Genomic DNA, 9376 nt, shown 5'->3' with positions numbered 1-9376 from the left:
ACTTAGGGTGGAGAGTGGACCCTTGATGAAATTAGGGACGTCGAGCAATGCACCCGTGCAACCAAACCATCTCTTTCCTTCTTGCCGTCCGGGCAGGATAAAAATGCGATGATAGAACGTGCCAATGAGACGGAGCCCTTGGCTAAAAGATACAACTCCATACACACTCAGCAACAAGCGCATCTTAGAATCGAACACCAAATGTGCAGTGTGTTGCAAGCCGTTCAGACACCTACATATAGGGTATATCCATCAAAACAAAGCGACAAGTACTTCCCACCAGCTCCGCCATTGCGATTACCGAATGGGATAATACTCACTGCCACAGATTAATGACCATCATTACCGTCTCGGAATAGATACAAGCACATCGAGCTTCATCCAATCAGCTGGATGAATTTCACCTTGAAGGGGCCCAATCCAAAAGTTCCGGAGGTCATCTCCTGGAACTCTCGAGAACAAGGCCCATCTTACATGCAAACTCTGCTACTGCGCAAACATAGGTTGCAATTAAAGAGAAATTGCAAGGCCGTCACAATGGCCCGAGGCCAATGCTCTGACTAACTCAATTTTCTCTTGCAATCACCATGCCGCCGTTCACAAAGAGATCTCCCCCATTCACTTGTGACGCGACGCACAATCCAAGGGCTAGACGCGAGCTCGCCCTTGAAAGGCCACTTTCAAAGGCATCCCCCGATGACACATTGGAAAGACAACCGCTGTCGAACCATTTCCCAATGTTGTGCCGATCGAGTTGGCACAGAGCTGCTAGACGAGGGCTCCCGTTTTAGATCGAGTTTTAAAATCACCAAGAAGACGCGGTGAGGGCTGGCAACCGCTACCAAACCTTTTTCCGAAATTGCGCCAGCTGAGTGACAAGAAAACATGATGTAAAGGAGAGTCCAGGAATAGCACCACCCTCGAAGGTGGGCTTCATGCCCTTCTAATTGATTCAACGTCGACGTCCACCGTTTCAAAATCCGACATATCCATCCGCCCTGACAGCGGCGTTGAATCAATGAGCTGGGCACGGGAGAGGCTCGCGGCAACCACCTCTCCCATTGTAGCCGCGATAGGCTCGCAAAAAATTTTGCTAGAGCGCCAAGTACCCACCTCATTGCTATAGACAAGGGCTCGCCATTAGATCAACTTCGAAATCGCAGAACGGACGCGGTGTAGAATGGCAACCGCTGCCAAGTCTCTTCCGTAATTGCGTCGGCCGAGTGATCGAAGAAGGTGATCTAAGAGAGGGTCCAAGCGTGTAGGCATTCGTTGGGGGATTCGCGCCGATGGCAAAAATTTGTGCAATACCCGAGCAACACCGGACGGAGGTGCAAGACGAGGGCTCCCATTTTAGATCGAGTTTTAAAATCACCAAGTAGACGCGGTGAGGGGCTGGCAACCGCTGCCAAACCTTTTTCCGAAATTGTGCCAGCTGAGTGACAAGAATACATGATCTAAAGGAGAGTCCAGGAATAGCACCCTCGAGGGTGGGCTTCATGCCCCTCTAATTGATTCAACGTCGCCGTCCACCGTTTCAAAATCCGACATTTCCATCCGCCCTGACAGCGGCGTTGAATCAATGAGGAGGGCACGGGAGAGGCTCGCGGCAACCACCTCTCCCATCGTAGCCGCGATAGGCACACAAAAAATTTTGCTCGAGCGCCAAGCACCCACCTCATGCCTAGAGACAAGGGCTCGCCATTAGATCAAAACTTCAAAATCGCTGAACAGACGCGCTGTAGAATGGCAACCGCTGCCAAGTCTCTTCCGTAGTTGCGTCCATCGAGTGATCGAAGAAGGTGATCTAAGAGAGGGTCCAAGCGTAGGCATTCGTTGGGGGATTCGCGCCGATGGCATAAATTTATGCATTACCCAAGCAACACCGGACGGAGGTGCTAGACGAGGGCTCCCGTTTTAGATCGAGTTTTGAAATCACCGAGTAGACACGGTGAGGGCTGGCAACCGCTGCCAAACCTTTTTCCAAAATTGCGCCAGCTGAGTGACAAGAAAACATGATCTAAAGGAGAGTCCAGGAATAGCACCCTCGAGGATGGGCTTCATGCCCCTCTAATTGATTCAATGTCGCCGTCCACCGTTTCAAAATCTGACATATCCATCCGCCCTGACAGCGGCGTTGAATCAATGAGGGGGGCACGGGAGAGGCTCGCGGCAACCACCTCTCCCGTTGTAGCCGCGATAGGCACGCAAAAAATTTTGCTAGAGCGCCAAGCACCCACCTCATGGCTAGAGACAAGGGCTCGCCATTAGATCAACTTCGAAATCGCTGAACAGACGCGCTGTAGAATGGTAACCGCTGCCAAGTCTCTTCCGTAGTTGCGTCAGTCGAGTGATCGAAGAAGGTGATCTAAGAGAGGGTCCAAGCGTAGGCATTCATTGGGGGATTCGCGCCGATGGCATAAATTTATGCAATACCCGAGCAACACCGGACGGAGGTGCTAGACGAGGGCTCCCATTTTAGATCGAGTTTTAAAATCACCGAGTAGACGCGGTGAGGGCTGGCAACCGCTGCCAAACCTTTTTCCGAAATTGCGCCAGCTGAGTGACAAGAAAACATGATCTAAAGGAGAGTCCAGGAATAGCACCCTCGAGGGTGGGCTTCATGCCCCTCTAATTGATTCAACGTCGCCGTCCACCGTTTCAAAATCCGACATATCCATCCGCCCTGACAGCGGCGTTGAATCAACGAGGGGGGCACGGGAGAGGCTCGCGGCAACCACCTCTCCCCTTGTAGCCGCGATAGGCACGCAAAAAAATTTTTCTAGAGTGCCAAGCACCCACCTGATGCCTAGAGACAAGGGCTCGCCATGAGATCAACTTCGAAATCGCTGAACAGACGCGCTGTAGAATGGCAACCACTGCCAAGTCTCTTCCGTAGTTGCGTCGGTCGAGTGATCGAAGAAGGTGATCTAAGAGAGGGTCCAAGCGTAGGCTTTCGTTGGGGGATTCGCGCCGATGGCATAAATTTATGCAATACCCGAGCAACACCGGACGGAGGTGCTAGATGAGGGCTCCCGTTTTAGATCGAGTTTTAAAATCACCAAGTAGACGCGGTGAGGGATGGCAACCGCTGCCAAACCCTTTTCCGAAATTGTGCCAGCTGAGTGAGAAGAAAACATCATCTAAAGGAGAGTCGAGGAATAGCACATCCGGGGTGGGCTCCATGCCCCTCTAATTGATTCAACGTCGGCGTCCACTATTTCAAAATCCGACATATCCATCCGCCTTGACACCGGCGTTGAATCAATGAGAGGGGCACGGGAGAGGCTCGCGGCAACCACCTCTCCTATATAAGCTATTAGTGCGAGGCTCGCTCTGCATTAGAAATTAGCGAACACACCGACATCCGCCTTAAAAAATCCAAATCCTTTAAAATTCCTACCAAACAGCCATTCACGACCCAATTTTTTATGGGGTCGGCAGAGGAGCAAAAGATTGTCATCGGTTAGGAGATGTTAGTTCATGGAGCCGAGGGACTGAAATGGTCATCGAGCTCATCCGATCAACTGGATGAATTTCACCTTGAAGGGGCCCCCAATCCAAAAGTTCCGGAGGTCATCTCCTGGAACTCTCGAGAACAAGGCCCATCTTACATGCAAACTCTGCTACTGCGCAAACATAGGTTGCAATTAAAGAGAAATTGCGAGGCTGTCACAATGGCCCGAGGCCAATGGCTCCGACTAAAGTCAATTTTCTCTTGCAATCACCATGCCACCGTTCACAGAGAGATCTCCCCATTCACTTGTGACGCGACGCACAATCCAAGGTCTAGACGCGAGCTCGCCCTTGAAAGAAAGACCACTTTCCAAGACATCCCCCGATGACACATTGGAACGTCAACCGCTGTCGAACCATTCCCAATGTTGTGCCGATCGAGTTGGCACAGAGGCGACCTTAGGGAGCTCCCGCGTAGCAATCGGGATGTGCTTTCGTGCCCATCTCTCACAAAAACCAATGTCAGCTGTGGACAAATTTGGAATCCAAGGGATTGCATCCATCGATATCGTCGGCACTGAGTCTATATATTCGAAGGCCACGGAGAGGTTCCGATAAGAGAAGCTCCCCTGCTCGCTCGCACAAACATCCCAAATTCTAGACACAAGCTCCCGCCCTTAGCATCGCTCTCCAGATCACCGCAATGACACATTGGAACGACAACCGCTGTCGAACAACTCCTGAAATTGTGGCAATGGAGTGAGAAAGAAGAGCAACTTTGGGGAGCCGCGCATAGCAAATGGGCTGTGCTGCTGCTTCATTCCGCTCTTATATAGGATCCGAAATCGTTGATTTCGTTTGGAATTCAAGGCTGCATTCATCCTTTGTGCTCAAACAAGCAATGGCTCTTCTAATCGAATGGCCACGGGGAGCTTCCGATAACAAAGGCTCCCTTGTCACTCGTGATGCGCAGGCCAACTGCTAGACGACGGGTCGCCCTTCAGATCGCTGCCCAGGCAACCACGACAACAGCACCATTGGAACGACAACCGCTGCCGAACCATTCTGAAAATTTTGTGCCAAAGAAGTTGTTGCGTAGAGAACGACTCTGGGGGGCGAGCCCTTGCATAGCAAAATCAGGATGGCTTCACGGCCCTCCCAATAGAAACGATGCTGGTGCCAATATTCCAAAAATCCGAATAACGTGTCTTTCGCGAACACCAGCACTGATTTCTATTGGGGAGGGTCGACGAGAACTTTTGGTATCAGAGCTCCCATTGTAGCCGCGATAGGCACACAAAAAATTGCTAGAGCCCCAAGCACCCACCTCATGGCTAGACAAGGGCTCGCCATTAGTAGATCAACTTCGAAATCGCTGAACAGACGCGCTGTGGAATGGCAACCACTGCCAAGCCTCTTCCATAATTGCATCGGTCGAGTGATCGAAGAAGGTGACCTAAGAGAGAGTCCAAGGCTAGGGATTCGTTGGGGGATTCGCGCCGATAGCAAAAAATTATGCAATACCCGAGCAACACCGGACGGAGGTGCTAGACGAGGGCTCCCGTTTTAGATTGAGTTTTAAAATCACCAAGTAGACGCGGTGAGGGCTGGCAACCGCTGCCAAACCTTTTTCCGAAATTGCGCCAGCTGAGTGACAAGAAAACATGATCTAAAGGAGAGTCCAGGAATAGCACCCTCGAGGGTGGGCTTCATGCCCCTCTAATTGATTCAACGTCGCCGTCCACCGTTTCAAAATCTGACATATCCATCCGCCCTGACAGCGGCGTTGAATCAATGAGGGGGGCACGGGAGAGGCTCGCGGCAACCACCTCTCCCGTTGTAGCCGCGATAGGCACGCAAAAAATTTTGCTAGAGCGCCAAGCACCCACCTCATGGCTAGAGACAAGGGCTCGCCATTAGATCAACTTCGAAATCGTTGAACAGACGCGCTGTAGAATGGCAACCGCTGCCAAGTCTCTTCCGTAGTTGCGTCGGTCGAGTGATCGAAGAAGGTGATCTAAGAGAGGGTCCAAGCGTAGGCATTCGTTGGGGGATTCGCGCCGATGGCATAAGTTTATGCAATACCCGAGCAACACCGGACGGAGGTGCTAGACGAGGGCTCCCGTTTTAGATTTAGTTTTAAAATCACCGAGTAGACGCGGTGAGGGCTGGCAACCGCTGCCAAACCTTTTTCCGAAATTGCGCCAGCTGAGTGACAAGAAAACATGATCTAAAGGAGAGTCCAGGAATAGCACCCTCGAGGGTGGGCTTCATGCCCCTCTAATTGATTCAACGTCGCCGTCCACCGTTTCAAAATCCGATATATCCATCCGCCCTGACAGCGGCGTTGAATCAATGAGGGGGGCACGGGAGAGGCTCGCAAAAACCACCTCTCCCCTTGTAGCCATGATAGGCACGCAAAAAAATTTTGCTAGAGCGCCAAGCACCCACCTCATGCCTAGAGACAAGGGCTCGCCATTAGATCAACTTCGAAATCACTGAACAGACGCGCTGTAGAATGGCAACCGCTGCCAAGTCTCTTCCGTAGTTGCGTCGGTCGAGTGATCGAAGAAGGTGATCTAAGAGAGGGTCCACGCGTAGGCATTCGTTGGGGGATTCGCGCCGATGGCATAAATTTATGCATTACCCGAGCAACACCGGACGGAGGTGCTAGACGAGGGCTCCCGTTTTAGATCGAGTTTTAAAATCACCAAGTAGACGCAGTGAGGGCTGGCAACTGCTGCCAAACCTTTTTCCGAAATTGCGCCAGCTGAGTGACAAGAAAACATGATCTAAAGCAGAGTCCAGGAATAGCACCCTCGAGGGTGGGCTTCATGCCCCTCTAATTGATTCAACGTCGCCGTCCACCGTTTCAAAATCCGACATATCCATCCGCCCTGACAGCGGCGTTGAATCAATGAGGGGGGCATGGAAGAGGCTCGTGGCAACCACCTCTCCCATTGTAGCCATGATAGGCACGCAAAAAATTTTGCTAGAGCGCCAAGCACCCACCTCATGGCTAGAGACAAGGGCTCGCCATTAGATCAACTTTGAAATCGCTGAACAGACGCGCTGTAGAATGGCAACCGCTGCCAAGTCTCTTCCGTAGTTGCGTCGGTCGAGTGATCGAAGAAGGTGATCTAAGAGAGGGTCCAAGCGTAGGCATTCGTTGGGGGATTCGCGCCGATGGCATAAATTTATGCAATACCCGAGCAACACTGGACGGAGGTGCTAGACGAGGGCTCCCATTTTAGATCGAGTTTTAAAATCACCGAGTAGACACGGTGAGGGCTAGCAACCGCTGCCAAACCTTTTTCCGAAATTGCGCCAGCTGAGTGACAAGAAAACATGATCTAAAGGAGAGTACAGGAATAGCACCCTCGAGGGTGGGCTTCATGCCCCTCTAATTGATTCAACGTCGCCGTCCACCGTTTCAAAATCTGACATATCCATCCGCCCTGACAGCGTCGTTGAATCAATGAGGGGGGCACGGGAGAGGCTCGCGGCAACCACCTCTCCCCTTGTAGCCGTGATAGGCACGCAAAAAAATTTTGCTAGAGTGCCAAGCACCCACCTCATGCCTAGAGACAAGGGCTCGCCATGAGATCAACTTCGAAATCGCTGAACAGACGCGCTGTAGAATGGCAACCGCTGCCAAGTCTCTTCCGTAGTTGCGTCGGTCGAGTGATCGAAGAAGGTGATCTAAGAGAGGGTCCAAGCGTAGGCATTCGTTGGGGGATTCGCGCCGATGGCATAAATTTATGCAATACCCGAGCAACACCGGACGGAGGTGCTAGACGAGGGCTCCCGTTTTAGATCGAGTTTTAAAATCACCAAGTAGATGCGGTGAGGGCTGGCAACCGCTGCCAAACCTTTTTTCGAAATTGCGCCAGCTGAGTGACAAGAAAACATGATCTAAAGGAGAGCCCAGGAATAGCACCCTCGAGGGTGGGCTTCATGCCCCTCTAATTGATTCAACGTCGCCGTCCACCGTTTCAAAATCTGACATATCCATCCGCCCTGACAGCGGCGTTGAATCAATGAGGGGGGCACGGGAGAGGCTCGCGGCAACCACCTCTCCCGTTGTAGCCGCGATAGGCACGCAAAAAATTTTGCTAGAGCGCCAAGCACCCACCTCATGGCTAGAGACAAGGGCTCGCCATTAGATCAACTTCGAAATCGCTGAACAGACGCGCTGTAGAATGGCAACTGCTGCCAAGTCTCTTCCGTAGTTGCGTCGGTCGAGTGATCGAAGAAGGTGATCTAAGAGAGGGTCCAAGCGTAGGCATTCGTTGGGGGATTCGTGCCGATGGCATAAATTTATGCAATACCCGAGCAACACCGGACGGAGGTGCTAGATGAGGGCTCTCGTTTTAGATTGAGTTTTAAAATCACCGAGTAGACGTGGTGAGGGCTGGCAACCGCTGCCAAACCTTTTTCCGAAATTGCGCCAGCTGAGTGACAAGAAGACATGATCTAAAGGAGAGTCCAGGAATAGCACCCTCGAGGGTGGGCTTCATGCCCCTCTAATTGATTCAACGTCGCCGTCCACCGTTTCAAAATCTGACATATCCATCCGCCCTGACAGCGGCATTGAATCAATGAGGGGAGCACGGGAGAGGCTCGCGGCAACCACCTCTCCCGTTGTAGCCACGATAGGCACGCAAAAAGTTTTGCTAGAGCGCCAAGCACCCACCTCATGGCTAGAGACAAGGGCTCGCCATTAGATCAACTTCGAAATCGCTGAACAGACGCGCTGTAGAATGGCAACCGCTGCCAAGTCTCTTCCGTAGTTGCGTCGGTTGAGTGATCGAAGAAGGTGATCTAAGAGAGGGTCCAAGCGTAGGCATTCGTTGGGGGATTCGCGCTGATGGCATAAATTTATGCAATACCCGAGCAACACCGGACGGAGGTGCTAGACGAGGGCTCCCGTTTTAGATCAAGTTTTAAAACCACCGAGTAGACGCGGTGAGGGCTGGCAACCGCTGCCAAGCCTTTTTCCGAAATTGTGCCAGCTGAGTGACAAGAAAACATGATCTAAAGGAGAGTCCAGGAATAGCACCCTTGAGGGTGGGCTTCATGCCCCTCTAATTGATTCAACGTCGGCGTCCACCGTTTCGAAATTCGACATATCCATCCGCCCTGACAGCGGCATTGAATCAATGAGGGGGGCACGGGAGAGGCTTGCGGCAACCACCTCTCCCATTGTAGCCACGATAGGCACACAAAAAATTTTGCTAGAGCGCCAAGCACCCACCTCATGGCTAGAGACAAGGGCTCGCCATTAGATCAACTTCGAAATCGCTGAACAGACGCGCTGTAGAATGGCAACCGCTGCCAAGTCTCTTCCGTAGTTGCGTCGGTCGAGTGATCGAAGAAGGTGATCTAAGAGAGGGTCCAAGCGTAGGCATTCGTTGGGGGATTCGCGCCGTTGGCATAATTTTATGCAATACCTGAGCAACACCGGACGGAGGTGCTAGGCGAGGGCTCCCGTTTTAGATCGAGTTTTAAAATCACCAAGTAGATGCGGTGAGGGATGGCAACCACTGCCAAAACCTTTTTCCGAAATTGCGCCAGCTGAGCGAGAAGAAAACATGATTTAAAAGAGAGTCGAGGAATAGTACATCCAGGGTGGGCTTCATGCCCCTCTAATTGATTCAACGTCGGCGTCCACCGTTTCAAAATCTGACATATCCATCCACCTTGACACCGGCGTTGAATCAATGAGAGGGGCACGGGAGAGGCTCGCGGCAACCACGTCTCCTATATAAGCTATTAGTGCGAGGCCCGCTCTGCATTAGAAATTAGCGAACACACTGACATCCGCCTTGAAAATCCAAATCCTTTAAAATTCCTACCAAACAGCCATTCACGACCCAATTTTTTATGAGGTCGGCAGAGGAGCAAAAGATTGTCATCA

This window comes from Cupressus sempervirens, chromosome 1 (genome assembly GCF_028749045.1).
Source record: "Cupressus sempervirens isolate cs-2001-9-10 chromosome 1, ASM2874904v1, whole genome shotgun sequence".
NCBI lineage: Eukaryota > Viridiplantae > Streptophyta > Pinopsida > Cupressales > Cupressaceae > Cupressus > Cupressus sempervirens.
This window is presented reverse-complemented; position numbering follows the sequence as displayed.